Raw genomic sequence first — 18,665 nt, 5'->3', positions numbered from 1 at the left:
TCTGTGTTGGAAGAAGTGCAGCCAGAGTGCTCCTTGGAGGCCAGGATGGCTAGGCTTCGTCTCTCCTACTTTGGACATATTGTCCGGAGGAAAAAATCGCTGGAGAAGGATGTCATGCTGGGTAGGGTGGAGGGTCAGAGAAAAAGAGGAATACCCCCAACGAGATGGATTAGCCAGGTGGCATCATTGATGGACTCAAGTGTGGCAGCTATAGTGAGGTTGGCCCAGGATCGAACATTGTTTCATTCTGCTGTGCATGGGGTCGCTATGAGTCGGTTCCGACTCGATGGCACCTGACAACAACAACAACAACATAGAGAAGCAGCGGCACCAGAGATGGAGGCAGAGATGGAGAGAGGATGCAGCTGAGGACTGTAGACTCATGGAAAGAGAAAGACTGAGTGATGGCGGCCAGGAGGCAGGCTTACAGAATGTGTCCTTTGGTTGTTTAAATTATATATTTCTGAGTGTTTTTGCATACACCTGCCCAAAACAAACAAACAAAAAACAGGGAATAGAAGCAAATACTGTTGAATGATGATGTATGGAGGAGATTGGAATCATTGCAATGAGATGATGGTATAAAACCAATGCTCATCCACGTAAACTACCACTCAATTTACGTTAAAGTCTTAAAAAAAAACAAACAACTGATGGTCTGTTCTGTAAACCTTCACTCAATTAGCAATAAAAAGTTATGTTGTGCCATCAAGTCAGTTCCAACTTATAGCAACCATGTATAGGGTTTCCGAGGAGTGGTTGGTGAGTTTAAACTGCCGACCTTGCGGTACAAACCAACCTTGCTGTCCAGTGCTTATCCTTCAGCACTGCATCTGGACTTCATATATATATATTCATGGGCTAGAAGGTAGACACATGTTAACATGGGCAGGCAATATACAACAAAAGAGAGGTTAGCAGAGAAAAGATAAAAGTAGCGAGAGGCACACACATATATTGATATCTGGGAAAACATATGCATATACATATATGCATATGTATTTCCCAGATATCTTTCCATCAGGAGTGGGAATACAAGGTATAGCAAAGAGGAGGCAGGGCAATCAGCCATGTTGATTATGGTTAGTTTTTGTTAAGTGCCGTAGAGTCAGTTCTGACTCACAGAGACCTTGTTTTGGGTTTCCAAGGAGTGGCTGGTGGGTTTGAACTGCTGATCTTGTGGTTAACAGTCAGTGCTGATCCTCCAGCACCACAGCAGAATTCCATGCTGACTGTAGTCTCCATGAATATTGTTAAAATACTGATCCATGTATTTAGTCAGCTGGTTAATTCATGTGATCACTGTGGAATAGATAGAATGGCAGGACATCATGGGATGCTCAGCATTGGTCCTGTCTCTGTATCTCTGTGGTCTCCTTCTCAGGAGCAGTCAAATCCAGCCATCAACTTCCATGGCTTTTTCCTTCAAGAGTCCTCAATGTCTCAATCTCCCGTTTACTAAATGATTCTAGTAATTTCTGCCTCAACTACTTCAGTGAGATTTGTGAGGGCTTACTGAGTTCTCTAAACTTAAATGTTTGTAGACTAAGGAAGGGAAGGACTAATCCACTGGTAGAGTTCTTGCTTTCCATATGGGAGACCTGGCTTTCATTCTCAGTCAAGGCATCTTACACACAACCACCACCTGTGTGTCTGTGGAGGTTTAGGTGTTGCTGTCATGCTGTATAGATTTTAATGGAGCTTCCAGACTAAGACAAACTAGGAAGCTCTGTTTAAACATGGTCTACTTCTGAAGCAAGGAGCTGTGGTAGCGTAGAGGTTACGAATTGGGCTGCAAACCACAAGGACAGCAGTTCGAAACTATCAGCTGTTCCACGGGACTAAGATGAGGCTTTCTGCTCCCGTAAAGATTTACAGCCTCAGAAACCCTGTACAGGGTCACTATGAGTCGGAACCGACTCCACGGCACATAACAACAACAACAACTTCCGAAGCAGCCAATGAAAAACCCTATGGATCACAGCAGTCTGTTCAAAAGCTCACTGGGGTGGTGCAGGGCTTGGCAGCATTTTGTTCTGTTGGACATCTGGTCACCATGAGTTGGAGACCAACACTAAGGCAGCTACAATAGCATATACCGAAGTGTTATTTCTGGATTGGTGTATTTCAGTCAAGAATGGCCACTATGGACACATGGGATGCCAAGTTCCCAATTAGTAGACATCACAGTTGATCCAAGCGTTCATTCTTGTTCAACCTGGATGTGATCTTAGAATCATTTTAACACAACTGCATGTAGCTTCTACCAATGCTCAGAGTTTACATGTAAATGAAGCTCATTTAATGTTCCCAATTTAGGCTCCTGAATGGACAGTGTTAGATTGTAGGCTGGTGAGCAATTTCTGAACTAGTCATGAGGGGAAGATAAAGGTATAATGAATGATGCATTGCCACCACTGTGAAAATGACAAAATGGTGTAACTGTTAAGGAAACATAAATTGGAATTTAGTGTTAGGAGAAATGTATTGTCATTTTAGTTATTTAAATGTCTTTATTTTCATTAACAACAGAGAACAGGAAGATTCCCTACTTCCCCACAAGCATGGGAAGCTGGGAGCCTAGATCTGAGCAGTTTGGCAAGTCAACGCAAGACACAGAGTAAGAAAATCATAATTACTTTGGGCTCCTGGGACTTTTAGAAAGCATGAATATAAAAATAAACCTGGTGTTCAGGGAAATAAAATAAAGTAACCAAAAAATCACTTAAAATATAGTTTTGAAAAGTTGTAGGTGAGTTTCTATTGGTATGTTTATCTAGAATTGAACAATCTTATGCAAAACTCTAACTTCATCAAAGGCTGATTAGAACCGCCAGTCACCTCTGCACAGGGACCTAAGGAAAACTACAAAATGCAGTTCAGAGTCCTACACCAACTGTGGGCCTCAGGCTCTCCCCATTTTGCCCACGGCTTCACGGAGTACACTGGCCAGAGCTAATGGCCTGATCTCCCCACTATTTTCAAGAGTCGTAAAGATTCCTTTCAAGACTAGACTCAGTGTCTTAGGGTACCTATAGACAGGTGTTACCCTGTTTCCTAGGCAGGTATGGCTGATTGAATCAGAGCTTGGGGGTCTTTACTCAAGCTGAACCAATCAGATTTTCTCCACTCCCACCACCTCCCCCCGCCCCATTTAAAATTAAATGAATGGTTCTCTAGTTTGTATCTTCATTAGACCTAGAAGCTCATCCCTAGATATGAGGGATAACAACTGGAATGGGCTACTTGCAAGTGCAGCAGAAGAAAGTCTTCAGGAGAAAGAAATGATGAGGGAAGGTTCCCTGGATGGCAAAACAGTAATGTGCTCAGCTGCTACCCAAAATGTTGGTGAGTTGAGTCTACCCAGAAACGTCTCAGAAGAAAGGCCTGGTAATTCACTGCTGAAAAACCAGATGCTAAAAACCCTATGTAACTCGTCTCAGATAACTGGCATAGTATATAGGTCATAAAGTTATGTTCTACTGGCTGAGTAGTGTCTGAGGTCTTAAGAGCTTGCAAGGACTATCTAAGGTTCAACTTTTGGTCTGTACTTGTTAAGATCAAATGAGAAAGAAGGAAACCAAAGACACAAAGCCGAATCTAGTCTATAGGACCAATAGTAGTAGTTATGTGCCATTGAGTTGGTACTGACTCATAGCAACCATATGCACAACAGAATGAAACACTGCCCAGTCCTGGACCAACCTCACAACCATTGCTAGGCCTGAGCCCATCACTACTGCCACTGTGCCAATCCATCTCGCTGGTGGTCTTCCTCTTTTTCTCCAACGCTCCACTTTACAAAAACTGATATCCTTCTCCAGTGACTGGTCCTTCCTGATAATATGTCCAACCTATGAGAGATGTAAAGTTTGGCCATCCTGGCCTCCAGGGAGCACACTGGCTGCACTTCTTCCAATACAGATCTGCTTGTTCTTTTGGCAGTCTATGGTACTTTTAATATTCTCTCCTACACCATAACTCAAATGCATCAATTCTTCTATAGTCTTCCTTATTCACCCTCCAACTTTTGCATGCATACAAGGTTATTGAAAATAACCCATGGCTTGGGTCAGGTGCACCTAAATCTTCAAACTGACATCTTTGCTCTTGAGCACTTTAAAGAGATTTTGTGCTACAGATTTGCCTAATGCAATACGTCATTTGATTTTTTAACTGCTGCTTCCATGAGTGTTGATGGTTGATCCAAGCAAAATGAAGTCTTTGACTATTTCAATCTTTTCTCGATTTATATGGGTATTGTTTATTGGTCTGGTGGTGAGGATTTTTGTGTACCTTCCATTGATATGCAACTCATACTGAAATTTGTGGTCTTTGATTTTTATCAGTTGTCTAATACCAGGTCTTTGCACAATTCATTATGATATTTGACTTTGTCTTCTTATGCTGACTTTTGAAATTTCGTGTTCAGCTCTTGTATCTCCTCACATCTTCCATTTGTTTTAGCATCTCTACGCTGGAGAGCACGTTTCCGAGTCTCCCCTGACATCCACTTCTACTCACAGCTTTGCTCTTATTTCACTATCTGTGGTCTTGACTGTTGTTAAGTGCTGTCAAGTCAGTTCTGACTCCTAGTGATCCTGTATAAGGTTGCCAAAGAGCATCTGGTGGATTTGAACTATCAACCTTGTTGTTAGCAATCCAGTGCTTATCCTACAGCGTCACACCAGAACACTGTGGTCATGACTGGTTGGTTATGTGCCATGGAGTCGGTTTCGACTCAGGCTGGAAATCTTTACAGGAGAAAAAGCCTCATCTTTCTCCTGCAGAATAGCTGGTAGTTTCAAACTTCTAACCCTGAGGTTAGCAGCCCAATTCATAACCACTCTACTCCCAGAGCTTTACTCATCTCTATGTGCCATCTACAGCTGTCTATAGATAGCTACCTAGACAACTGATTGGAAGAGATCATATGTGCGCCCATTCCAAAGAGAGGTAGCCTAACAATGTGGAAATCATTGGACAATATCATTAATATCACATGCAAGTCAAATTTTGCTAAAGATAATTCAGAAGTACTGCAGCAGTACAGGGAACTTCCAGAGGTTCAAGTAAAATTCAGACAAGGACGTGGAACCAAGGACATCATTGCTGATATTAGATAGATCTTAGCTGAAAGCAAAGAACATCAGAAAAATGTTTACCTGTGCTTTATTGACTATGCTATGCTGAGCTATGGACAACACCGTGGAGAATGAGTATTCCAGAACACTCAAATGTGCTCATGAGGAACTTGTACATAGTCTAAGATGCAGTCGTTTGAACAGAATAAGGGGATACTGAATGGTTTAGAATCAGGAAAAGTGTGTGCCAGGGTTGCATTCTTTCATAATATTTATTCAATCTGTATGCTGAGCAAATAATTTGAGAAACTGGATTATATGAGGAAGAATGTGACATAGAATTGGAGAAAGGCTCATTAACAGCATGATTGTTGTTGTTGTTGTTGTTGTGAAGTGCTGTAATTGAGTCGATTCCGACCAATAGTGACTCTGTATAGGCATGATAGTGCTGTTGATATTCAGATGATACAACTTTGCTTGTTGAAAGCAAAGAGGATTTTAAATACTTACTGATGAAGATCAAAGACCATAGCCTTCAGTATGAGTTGCACTTCAATGCACAAAAACAAAAATCCTCACCACTGAACCAATAAATAACATCATAAAAGACGTTTAAAGACTAAAGTTGTCAAAGACTTCATTTTCCTTGGATCTGTCATCAGCATTCCTGGAAGTAGCAGTCAAGAAATCAAATGATATAGTGAATTAGTCAAATCAGCTACACAAGACCTCTTTAAAGTGTTCAAGAACAAAGATATGAATTTGAAGACAAAGATGTGCCTGACCCAAACCATGGTATTTTCAGTAGCCTCATATACATGTGAAAGTTAGATAAAGAATAAGGAAGACCATAAAAGAATTGATGCATTTGAGTTATGGTGTTGGAGAAGAATATTAAAGGTACCATGGATTTCCAGAAAAGCAAACAAATCTGTGTTGGAAGAAATACAACCAGAATGTTCCTTAAAAACTAAGTTGGCCAGACTTTGTTTCTCGTACTTCAGACATATTTTCAGAAGGGACCTGGAGAAGAGCATCATGCCTGGTAAAGTGGAGAGTTATCGAAAAAGAGGGAAACCCCAAATGAGACGGACTGGCACAGAGGCAGCAACAATGGGCTGAAATACAGCAGCAATTGTGAGGATGGCACAGAACTGGGCAGTGTTTCATTCTATTGTACATAGGGTCCCTATGGGTCGGAATCGATGGCACCTAACAACAATAACATAGACGGCAACAATGTCTGGCATAGTGCAGGGAGGCTACTAAGTATTCACTAAATATTTGCGGACTTGACTTGATGCACAGGCTCTTGTGTTGTGTACCTATTTCTAGAACACAATGGGTATTTTCCATACCCTGTGGGCATCGGCTGTATTTCTAGAACTTCCCCCAATGTGATAAGGCCTGATGAGAAGGAAACATTGCTGGCCCAAGTACGCCTCCCCTACCCCTCCCAGAATCTTTTCCCTGCTTTCTGGTCTCTTGGGGACATTGGCCAACCCAAGTGAGATCTCATCTCCATTTGCTACAAATTAGAAAACCTGCATTTTCCCTTCAGTTGGCCTGAGGCAAATCTTTCCCTTCCAATTTGAATTGCATATAAGTACCATTTCTTCCTATTGAATGTTTAAGGAGACACTTCAGTTGTTTTGCCTTGCCTTACAGATTTAAAAGAGAGCACACAGTTTAGAGCCTAGTTTGTCTTCTAGCCCCTTTTAGAAAGTACCAGCAGCTCCACACTGTAAAACCAAAGTTCTTCACTTACTCTACACCAATTACCTTCAGACTCGGCCAGTACGTGAGCCTACGCTGCCTTTGTCATGGCCTCCAAAGCAACCTCCTTCTACCAGAACCATTACGGAACCTATTTATAATAGTGTCATTAAAAATGATGAGCTGCTGAAAATATCTCATAACAATGTTGGAAACTGTATTCACAAAGACTTTTTAATGGCTGATTGGTTTTTTAAAAAGGCAATGGAACATTGTAATGAACTATAATGTAATCAATCAATCACCATCCTTATGACCTGACTGTAATGTCTCCATATTTATTGCAGCTTGTGGAAACCATGTGGATAATTCTTGCTTACCTACCCATAGCCATGCAAAACTTGAGGAGCTATCTCGGCAAAGCATATTCATATTTTAAGAGAGCTATGTTTGTCTTTGGAATCCTGGTGTGGCACTGTTGGTTAATGTGCCAGACTGCAAAGCCATTCGAACTGCAAGGTTGGTGGTTCAAGCTCACCAGCTGGTCCTTGGAAACCCTATACAGGGTCGCTATGGGTCGGAACTGACTCAACGACACTTAACAACAACAAAACATTTGCCTTTGGAGTCCCGGTATGGTGCTGTAAGATAAGCACTCGACTGCAAGGTTGGTTTGAACTGCAAGGTCAGCAGTTCAAGCTCTCTAATCGCTCCTTGAGAACCCTATACAGGGTCCCTATGGAGCGGAAGCAACTTGATGGCATTTTACAACAACAACAACACCAAATCCAAGTGTTAAAGTGCCTATTGGAGCACAGGGATCTTTTAAATGTTTATTTTCTGTGTTAGTTCTGACAAAGAGATAATGTTTGTTAGGTTTCCTTGTTCATAGGCAACAGAAGTTGATCACAACTAACTTAAGAAGAGGAAATGTAAGGATCTCAGGAGCTCTTAGAACTATTGAGAGCTGGGAATTTTAACTGGGAATGAAGAAGGCTGGAAAATAGGAAATAATGCAAGTACCTTGTAACTGACGAATGTTGTCAGAATGCTGCCACCAACAACAACCCTGAAGGTACTTCTCCTGTAGAACATAGGACTTAGTTTGCTCTTTGAGTTGGGCTTTGGAAAATAACCTGAGCAATTAAGATACCATTGTTTTCCAAAATATCTGGGCCAATAGGGGTTATACAGGCACCAGTGGCTTAAATAATGAGCATGTTATATGGGTTTTTGTTCCCCAAATGTGGAACGCTCCATGTTAGCTTCCTATGCGACGCTATGAGAGTTCTATGCGTATGCATATTGTCCATTTGGGCGTGTCACAGCTAAGATGTGGTAGTAGTAAAAGGTACACTTTTTATAGTGCAGTGGTAACATCAGCCTTGCATCTGCCCTTACTTTACTCTCTCCCAGCTCAGAAATGAGTCTGTCTCCTGATTGTACTGAGAAAGCGAGAGAAAAGACAATCTCTCTGGTTTCCTTAGCAGAAAATGGCACCTAGATTTGTACTTTATGTGACACACAAAGGGGAAAGTGATTTCCCACAAGGAATTTACTAAGCTGCTCACAAGTGGTATTATGGTAAGAACAGTTAACGCTCCCAGTCTCTTTATTGGCTTAACACAATAGGAACCATGGACTGCCAGAAGAACAAACAAATCTGTGTTGGAAGAAGTACAGCCAGAATGTTCCTTAGAAGCCAGGATGGTGAGACTTGGACTCTCATACTCAGGCATATTATCAGGAGGGGCCAGTCCCTACAGGAGGACATCAGTGGTGGGTCAGCAAAAAAGAAGACCCCAATGAGATGGATTAGCACAATGGCAGCTGCAAGGGGCTCAAGTGTAGCATCGATTATGAGGATGGGGCTGGATTTGTCAGTCTTTCTGTTGGGCATAGTGTCGCTGAGTCAGAACTGACTCGGTGGCACCTAACAACAGCAATAAAGGTTCATTTTTCACTTATATTATACTTTATTTTGGTTGATCCTAACTGGGAACCTCACTTACAGTAAATATTTCAGGAATCTTGGTTCCTTCCATGGTGTTATCCTGTATCCTCAACATGCAGTGCCCAAGCAAGCCACAGAGTGGCATCTTCTGTATTCCAATGGGAAAGAACCCAAAGCTTATCCCCTCTTTTTGATTGTGGCAAAATACCCACACACAAAAATTTGCCAGGAAGACAAACTCAGAAGAAAGACCTGACCATTTACCTCCAAATAGTAGTCAAGGAGAACCCTATGGAATAAAACAGAGCATTCTCCAATCAATGCACCTGCTTCGGACATGCCATAGGAGGGATGAATCACTAGAGGATGATGCCATGGTCCATGAAATAGAGGACCACTGAGGACAAGATAGACCCTGGGTGGGATGGATTGATAAATTAACCTCAAGATGAGTTTAGCATGCTGGCAACTGTCAGAATCACATAGGGCCTACCTTGAAAAGAAATCCTGGCAGTCTGCTGCTGTAAAGATTTACAGACAAGAAAAGTCTGTGGAGCATGAGTCAGAATCAACTCAACACAACGAGTTTGGGGGTTTTTGGGGTTCTGTTTTTTGATTTGGTGTGGTGCTGTGGGCTAATGCTTCAGACTGCAAAGTCATTTGAACTGCAAGATCGGTGGTTCAAGCTCACCAGCTGCTCCTCGGAAACCCTATGCAAGATCACTGTGGGTCCGAATCGACTCAACAGCACTTAACAACAACAACAATATATCATTTCAAACAATGAGGAGGGCAATGGAGATTTTACAGGACCAACAGTTGAGGGCTGGGCTACTAATCAAAAAGTTTGCCATTCAAATAATACCCAGAGGTGCCTTGAAGGAAAGATCGAGTGATCTACCTCTGAAAAATTAGCCATTGAAAATATTACAGAGTGCACTTCTACTCTGACACAGAACTCATTGTCAGCTGATTTGGTGACATCAAGAGAACTTCCTTGGTGCTAGAACTGGGTGCATAGAGCTGGAATGAAGGAGGAGAGAATGCAGCTGAGGAAGGTCTGCGTTGAGAGATAAGGCAGGGCCACACCAGCAATCAGACCAGCTTTGGAGAAACCACTGTAGTAAGGAACAACGGGTGGAGATGCATGGGTCATTTTAAGGCTTGCTTTTTGTCAATCTGGTTAGTTATTTCAGTGACCACAGTTAAAGACAGCAGAAAGTAGGACTCTCATTGCTAACTGAAATAAGACACAGTTGTCAAATTTTCAGACAATTTTGGAGGCTAGCAGTCTGAATTCAGGGTGTCAGAAGGTCCATACTTCCAAAGTTTCCAGGGGACGATCCTCCCTAGCCTCTTCCAGTATTCCTTGGCTTGTGATACCATCATCCGCTCTCTGTCTCCTGTGTTCCGTAGTGTTTGTCCCTGTATGCTCTTTCGGTGTCTCTTTTCAAGGAGCTCTGGTGATGAAATGGATTACGTACGAGTTGATCTGCTAGATGGCAAGGTCAGCAGTTTGAATCTACCAGCTGCTCTGTGGGAGAAAGAGGAAGCTTTCTGCTCCCATAAAGATTTACAGCCTTGGAAGCCTTATACTGGGAGGCTTTGAGTCCAAAGTGACTCCACAGCACATAACCGCCGCCACCACCATAAGGAGACCAATCATCAAGAGATGAATGAGCATGCTAATGAAACCCACTACCGTCAATCAATTCCATTCTGACTCATAGCCTATACAGGGTTTCTGAAACTAAATCTTTATACGAGCAGAAAACCTCATGGCCAGTCTTGTGGTTAACAGTCCAGTGCTTATCCTACAGCACCACCAGGGAACATACCTTAAATCATTGCACCTGCAATGACCCTATTGCCAAATAAGGAAATTTAAAGGTATTAGTGATTAGGACTTGAATATATATATTTTAGGGGCTACAGTTCACCCCATAACAGGTCATTGATGGCAGTCTTAGTCTTCTGTAAATAGCATCTTCTACCCACCCCCATTCCACCAACTTGTGTCCCCCACACACTTGGTCGTTTTCACTCAAGCTGTCCTCCTTTTTTAGTGGCTTGTGGCTCCAGCCTACATCTGCTGTCTCTCATGTCTTAAATTTCTTTTCCTTTCATTTCAGACCTCTCACCTGGTTTTCTTGTTTTATGCTCTCTCAGCTTACCCACTGTATTGAAAACACAATGCTTAAATGTCACCTTTCTTTCATAATTCATGGAGAGCGATTTCTCGGGATTTAGAAAATGCCATTGCAAAGATTCCAAGTCCCCTTCCTATAATTCATCACCCCCTTCTCCTGGCACTTACACCTTGAACCAGATGCCAAATTCCACTTTGCAATTTGCTGTTCACTTCTGGGACAAAAGGCCCAAGATTACAGAACTTTGCCCCCAAATGATTCCTCCTGTGTCAGAAGTAGGAGAGGACTGTGTTTCTTCCTTCTGTTGCTGTAGACCTCACCAGACCCAAGTTCTACCCAGGACTCAGTGCAGAAGGGGTTAATGTGATCCACCTGAAAGCCTAACTCATTTGGATAAGGTCTCCTGGAGAGTGCTGAAAACACAAAACACCCTCCTTCCCACCCCTCCTTCTTTAAACTAAAAGGTTTAAAAGAGAAGAAAAGGGGCTGAAAGTAAACAGATGAAGAGGGAAGGAGAGGGCAAAAAGAGGGAGCCCAGCACAAGGGAAGGAAGGGAGGGAGGAAGGAAGGAAGAATGAGCAAAGGTACCTTCAACCTTGTGTTCAACATGGGGAGTTCAGAGCTTGGGCTCTAGTAACCTGCAAACATAGTAAACCTACTGTCTCTATTTTCATGGCCTCTACAACCTTGGTTTGAAGAGACATAGTATCAAATTCTGCTCTGAACTTACAGAGCTATGACCTTGATGGAGAGTTCCTTGAGACCTCTGTGGAAGGTGGAGCAGCAAACTCTAACTGCAGGACCAGAAAGATTCAAGCCTTCCTACCCTGGGATAGGCTTTCCCAGGAGCTGAGGGAGGGGAGGCATATGCTGCCCCCGCCTCACACATGCTCACCTCAAAATCTGAGCCCATTGATACTGCCACTGTGGCAGTCCATCTCGCTGGGGGTCTTCCTCTTTTTCTCTGACCTTGCACCATACCAAACATGCTATCCCTTTCTTTAATAGTTGCAGAGGATGAATGGATAACTATTTCTCCCACAAGACTGTGTCAGTAAGCTGAGGTCAGTGTTTCTTACTGGTCTTACATTGCTGTTTTTCTTTTTTAAAAAGCCTTTTATTTACAGAAACTTTATAGAACATATTAGTTTCCATTCCACAAGTGATCTGCATTTTGTTTCCTGACATTAGTTGTAATTACCTTGAAGTAACAGCCTTTGTCCTACTTCCTCAGTTCGGCTTCCCATTTCCATTTGTCCTTCATTCCTGCCCTTCCTACCTTCTGAAATTTATTTTTGGACAAATGGTGCTCTTTTGGTCTCTTATGGATGATGGTTTTAAGCAGCACGTTCCTCACAGGTGGTATTATTCACTTCATAAGCCTGTCTATTGTTTGGCTAAAAGGTGACTCCTAGGGGTGGTTACATTACCCTTAACACCTACCTACCTAACAGGGTAATATATTGTTGTTGTTGTTAAGTGCCATCAGGTGGTTCTGACTCAGAGCCATGCTGTATAGGGTTTCCAAGGAGCGGTTGGTGAATTTTAACGACCGACCTTGTGGGCCAGTGCTTTATCCCTACAATGCCATACCAGGACTCCCATGCCCCAAAAGGTGTCTAGACTCAGAATGAGTTTTAGCCTTGGCCATTGATTGATTCCAGCAGAAGAAATGGGAAAGAGACTCATCGCAGGAGACGGGCTCTTGTTAGCTGCCAAGGCATTGACCACCAGCATAGGGTGACCCAGTGCATACTGGAACGAATCACTGCACTCGTGCCAGGATGGGTTGCACACCAGACTAGTGTGATCTGTAGGGTTCACTTGTAGACTTTTCATCTTCCATGCTTGGAGACCTAGATTTGATCTCACTCACTGAACCTGTGCAGAGCCATCCCCTGTCTGTCTATAGAGGCTTGCATGTTGCTATGAGACTCAACAGATTTCAGTGACACTTCCAGAATAAGATAAGCTAGGAAGAAAGGCCTGGCTAGCCAAATCCAAAAATGAGCCAATGAAAAAACTCTTTGGAAGGAAGAGAGTGGGGAGCTTAGAAAGAGCAGATTGATTTCCCCCCAGAGTGTGGGTGAGGGGAATGTGTTGTTGTTGTTGTTAGGTGCCATCGAGTTGGTACTGACTCATAGTGACCTTATACACAGCAGAACAAAACACTGCCCAATCCTGGGCCAACCTCACTACTGTTGTCACACTTCAACCCATCGATGCTGTTACTTGGCCAGTCCATCTCGTTAGGTGTCTTCCTCTTTTTCTCTGACCCTTCACTTTACCAAACATGATATCCTTCTCCAGTAACTGGTCCCTCCTGACAATACGTCCAAAGTATGAGAGAGGGGAATGTAGGTTACCTGAACATATGAAGAATACAGAAGAGTAGGCTTGGACACCACTTTGCAAGGTCGACACACTAGGAAGATGGGGAAGAGGATCTTTTGCTGTCTCTCAGGGTGAGAGATGCTACTCATGGGGGGCGGGAGGGAGGATGTTTATCATGAGCTAGCCTGTTTCTGTTTACCAGTGCTGTTTGCCAAGGCAAACAGTGTATCCAAAGAGCTGGGCCTGGTGTGGACAAAACATCAGAATCCACTGCAGAGAAGAATTTTGTAAATGTTCCTGCTATGTTTGGGCCCTCCCAGAACTCCAGGTTCCAAAGAGAAGCGCTTTGGTAATCAGGATACCACTGATCGATTGATGGGCACGACACTGCTGGAAATCACTGAATGTCTTCCTTCTTTTCAAAGAAAAGGAAAAATTTGGTTTCAGTTCTGAATGCACAGGGTAAAAAAAAGAAAACAACAGAGGTCACTTTCTCTTTCTTTTGCGCTCTCTCTCACTCTCTTAAATAAGGAGAAAGGCTATATTTTTCCATGGATTAAGTCCAACACAGAGAAAACTGTCACTGTGAAAACAATAGAATTTATCTCCACTGATATAGCTTGACACTGGGACAAGTGCCTGAATTGTTGCCATAGCAATAAATGTGTTGGACTTATGCATGCGTTTTCTGCTATAGGATTTTGATTAATGGCATTGACTAAATAGTGTGAAGGGGGAGAGAGTGTGCAGAAGGGCCAAGGAGAGGGAGTCAGGCTGCACGGGGCTTGCCATGGTCCACTACAGAGGGGTGTCAAGTGGGGTTGGCTGGAAACTGGTTAAACAGACACGAACCAGAATCTTCCACCCAGCAGTGCCTGTGGCAGGGGTCTGGGAGTGAGCTGGAGTATGCAAGACATCGAGGTTAATGTGTCTCAACTAATTTAATCCTTATATGAACACTGTGAAGTAGCTATTATTATGATTTCTCCTGGTAAACGAATTGAGGCACAGAGAAGTTTCTTAACTTGCGAAAAGTCACACAGGTGGTGGTGGTATGCTGTGGAGTCAGTTCCAACTCATAGTGACCCTGCATAGGGTTTCTGAGGCTGTGAATCTTTACGGAAGCAGAAAGCCTCATCTTTTTCCTGTGTAGTGACTGGTAGTTTTGAACTGCTGACCTTGAGGTTAACAGCCTTATTCATGACCACTACACTACCAGAGCTCCTTACAGTTTATGGGTAGCAGATCCAGAATTCAAACCCAGGCTGTCTGACTTCAGAAGCCAAGCTCAAACACTGCGCTGTGCTTTGCTCCAGGATTCAAGTCTGCCCCACTGATCTTGCCCAACAATCAGTGTGGGAGAGAGAGTATGTGGGTGGCTCAGTGAAAGGCATCCCTCCTCTGGAATATCAGCTTAAAGACTGCAGAACTCTCTGAGGGAGGGAAGATGTCTTATAGTTTGCTAACACGCTAAGTGTTCATTAAGTGCCTGGAGCCTGGGGTATAGTATAAATCAGCCTGTACTGAACACTTCCCATTCACAAGAGAAAGGCATCAGAGTTGAAGGGTTTAAATCCTGGCTCTCTACTCTAGTGTGATCTCCAGGGCTGCTCACTTGATCTCCTTATCTGTGAAATGGGTCTATGATTAGTACTGACTTGCCATGGGCGTGGATTTTACCTGAGATGATACAATGCGAATACTGAATATGGCATATGGGGATTGACATCACAGTAAGCCCTCAAATAAAACTAGTCTCTAAAAAGACTCACTTTACTGATTTTGGTGGTTTTCAATAAACCCTTTCGATTTGAAGACACAGTTTTTCCTTCAGGTCACATGAGTTTTCTACTATCCTTTTCTTTGAGTTTTGCTTCTACTACCTGTTCTTTCTCTTCTGATTCACTTTTATGTGTAAACCGGAAGTGCTGGGTATGTCTCGCCATCTTGCTTCTCCTCTTGCTATTGTAAATTCTTTACTCTCCTTAGAGATGAGTCCATATTTATCAAGTTTGGCTTCTACTTTATACCTTTTTTCTTTTTTCAGGAATCACACCGTTTTTTCACTAGCTTGAACCTGAAATTGTTCATAATTTTAGACTATTCCTTTATGGCTATTTAATCTAATTTTATAGACATAATGAAGTCACTACTCAATTATTTAAATTTAAATTTGTTTCCAATTTTTAACTACAAGTCTATATGAGAGATTGCTTCTCCAAGATGTTCCTGTTTTCCCGGTCCTCGGTGTTACTGGTCTGACTTCACTCATTCATTCTTTCAAGAATCATTTACTGAGTGTCTGTTACATATCCACATTGTTCTAGACACTGGGCACAAATTAAACACCATATAGGGCCAACATATGCATTGACAAATACAGACAGTAATCATATGAACAAACGAATGTTAATATGTCCAACAGTGGTAAGTGCTGCGAAGAAAAAGATCGCAGAATGGAGACATCAGGAATGACAAGGTTAGCTACCTTTTATAGAATGTTAGGCAATTCCTCTCTAGAAGAAATACATCTGAGCAGAAACTGGAAGAAAGTAAGGGAGTGAGATATGTAGCTATCTGAAGGAAGAGCATTATGGGTAGAGGGAGTAGGCTGTACAAAGGCCCTGCTCTGTTTTCAGTAATAAACCTGCTTGCTTCATTAGGAAGCCCCAGGAAGGTGACCGACACCTCGTTGCCCCTTTCTGCCTCATGACTAGCCCACCCCCTAACACAGACTTTTCTCTTAGGTTGTTGTTACCTACTCTCAGGAGTGAATGAAACTTTTCTCTCAGGAAAGGAACTTTTGAGTTGGTTCACTGGACCCCTTTCAATAAGATCCTGTTTGCACTCAGAAATTTTTTGAGTTTTCCCAAGTGGATGGCACCTTTCCCAATTTCAGGGACTGCTGATGGTATGCTGATGGTTCCCAAAGGAGGCTGTGCCCCACCTCAGGAAACCAACAAGGGCAAACACATGTCACAGACACCACTGTGGATCATGGGGCTCTTTCTAAATGAGACTGGATGTCACTTCAGAATCCTTTCCAACACTCCAGGAGGCCAGGCCCAGTTATTCATGGTCAGCACCCCAAATATAACCTTTTGGCCAGCCTTGATAATGGCTTCTGATAATATGCATATAAATTGAATTTTTGTATTAGATTGAGTCAAGTGAAATTGCTGCTAGTCAACTATCTTTTACCTCAAAAATGACAATTTCTCATGATTCAGTCTAATACATTGAATTAATATAATTCTGTTCAACGGACCCTTGCAGGGAAATCCTTTGCTAAGCAAAGAAATCTTGCCCATTGTGAAAACTTATACCTTAATATTTTTTATATTGAATTTTATATATTGAATTTTCATAATGTAGGGCCCACCTGAATTCATTAATATGCTAACATATATTCCACAAACTAAAGAAATCAAGCCCACTGCCATCAAGTTAACTCTGACTCATAGTGACACAAAGGAATAGTTCCCTATGGAGTCCCAGTGAGACATTGTAGAAAAAACACTGGACCACTAACCACAGGTTGGTGGTCTTAACTCACCAGTCTCTCCTTGGAAGCACTATACAGGATTGCTAAGAGTCAGAACCAACTTTATGGCACCTAATAAAAACAGCATAAACCTTTTATGGAGCAAAAAGTCTCATCTTTCTACCGTGTAGTGACTGGTGGATCTGGTCGGTTTGAACTACTGACCTTGTGGTGTTACCACAGAACCAGCTTACTTTTCAGCCTTGTCCAATTCTTTTCACCTTCTGGGACCATGATGAGGTGACTGAACCTAAAATGTTGTTGTTGTTAAGTGAGGTCCAGTCAGATGCAACTCATAGCAACCCTGTATAGGGTTCCCAGGGAGCAGTGGTCAGCTTCAACTGTCAACCTTGTGGTTCAAACAAACCTAAAATGAGGGACCCCTAAAAGATATGCCTATAGGCCATAGCCTTTTCCTCTAGTCTTCTTGTAGCGTACACCTGTGATTGTTTTCATTCATTCTCCCACCCTCTCTGTAAAGGATATTATGCTTAGGAAATGAGTGTAAACTGCTCCAATTTGATGAACTTGACCTATACTTATAGATGTAGTAGCTCAAAATACCAACTGAGAGGGAAGGAGTCTTCACATCAAGTGTCAATCCTATCCCCTCTGTATATACTGTAGATAGGGATGGGCAACTTAGACATTGGCTACCTAAAATGAGGGGACGACAAGGCATGAAGTAACTGGCTTACAACTTTTCAAGCGTGAGTTTAGTTTAAGAGTATGTAAGGAGAAGGTGGAGTCCCCACTGAATAGTTTTCATCTTGTCTAGACAGGTCTGGTGAAAGGAGATGGGGATAAGATTCTTATGAGTCAATAGTGAGTAATTGTTATCATGACTAATTGCAACTGTCACAACTGTAATGGTGGAAGTTTTGTAACAAAAACGGGGGAGTCGTTAATCAGTCCAGAAACAGGATTCTTGGACCATCAAGGTAGAAGAGCACAAGTGGAATGTGGGGCCCTATCCAGAGAAGCAGCGACACCAGAGATGGAAGCAGAGATGAGGATGTGGAGATATAAAGCTGGACTCATGGAAAGAGAGGGACTGAGTGCTGGTGGCCAAGAGGCAGGCTTGCAGAATGTGCCCTTTGGTTGTTTAAATGACTATATTTTCAAGAGTGTTTTTTCTGTACAACCCTTATCCCTCCCCCGCAAAAAAAAAAAACAAACCAGAGGGAATGGAATCAAATACTGTTGAATGATGATGCATGGAGGAGATTTCATTGTAATGAAACGATGATGTAAAGTCAATGTTTTCCCATGTAAAGTATCACTCGGTTCACAATAAAAGCTTTAAAAAACAAAGAGAGAGAGATTATACTTTCCTGACCCATTGTCCTGTGAACTGTATTGCCGCCAGGACGAATATTTTCAAAGTGGTTCTGAATCGGGCTGCTAACCTCACAGTCAGCAGTTTGAAACTACCAGCTGTTCCGCGGGAGAAAGATAGGCTTTCTGCTCCTGTAAAGATGTACAGCCTCGGAAACACTGTGCAGGGTCACTATGAGTCGGAACCAACTCCACGGTACTTAACAACGACAACATCAAACTTGGTCATGTGACTTGCTTTGGCCAATGGTCTTTTTTTCCCTATTCCAAGAGCCCTAGATCTCAGGTTGTAGAAGATATGTGGAGCTGCAGTTTTGCACAATCCAAACCAAATTAATTGCCATTGAGTTGATTCTGACCCATCGTGACCCCATAGGACAAAGTAGAACTTCCCCAAAGAGTTTTCTTGACTGTCATCTTTAAGCAAACCAATCGTCAGGTCTTTTCTCCTGTAGTACTGTTGTTGGTGGTTTAGAACTGCCAACCTTTTGGTTAACCATTTGAGCACTTAACTGTCAGCATCAAACACCATATTAAGCACTAAG

The sequence above is a fragment of the Chrysochloris asiatica genome, unplaced genomic scaffold (genome assembly GCF_000296735.1).
Source record: "Chrysochloris asiatica unplaced genomic scaffold, ChrAsi1.0 scaffold00055, whole genome shotgun sequence".
Taxonomy (NCBI): Eukaryota; Metazoa; Chordata; class Mammalia; order Afrosoricida; family Chrysochloridae; genus Chrysochloris; species Chrysochloris asiatica.
This window is presented reverse-complemented; position numbering follows the sequence as displayed.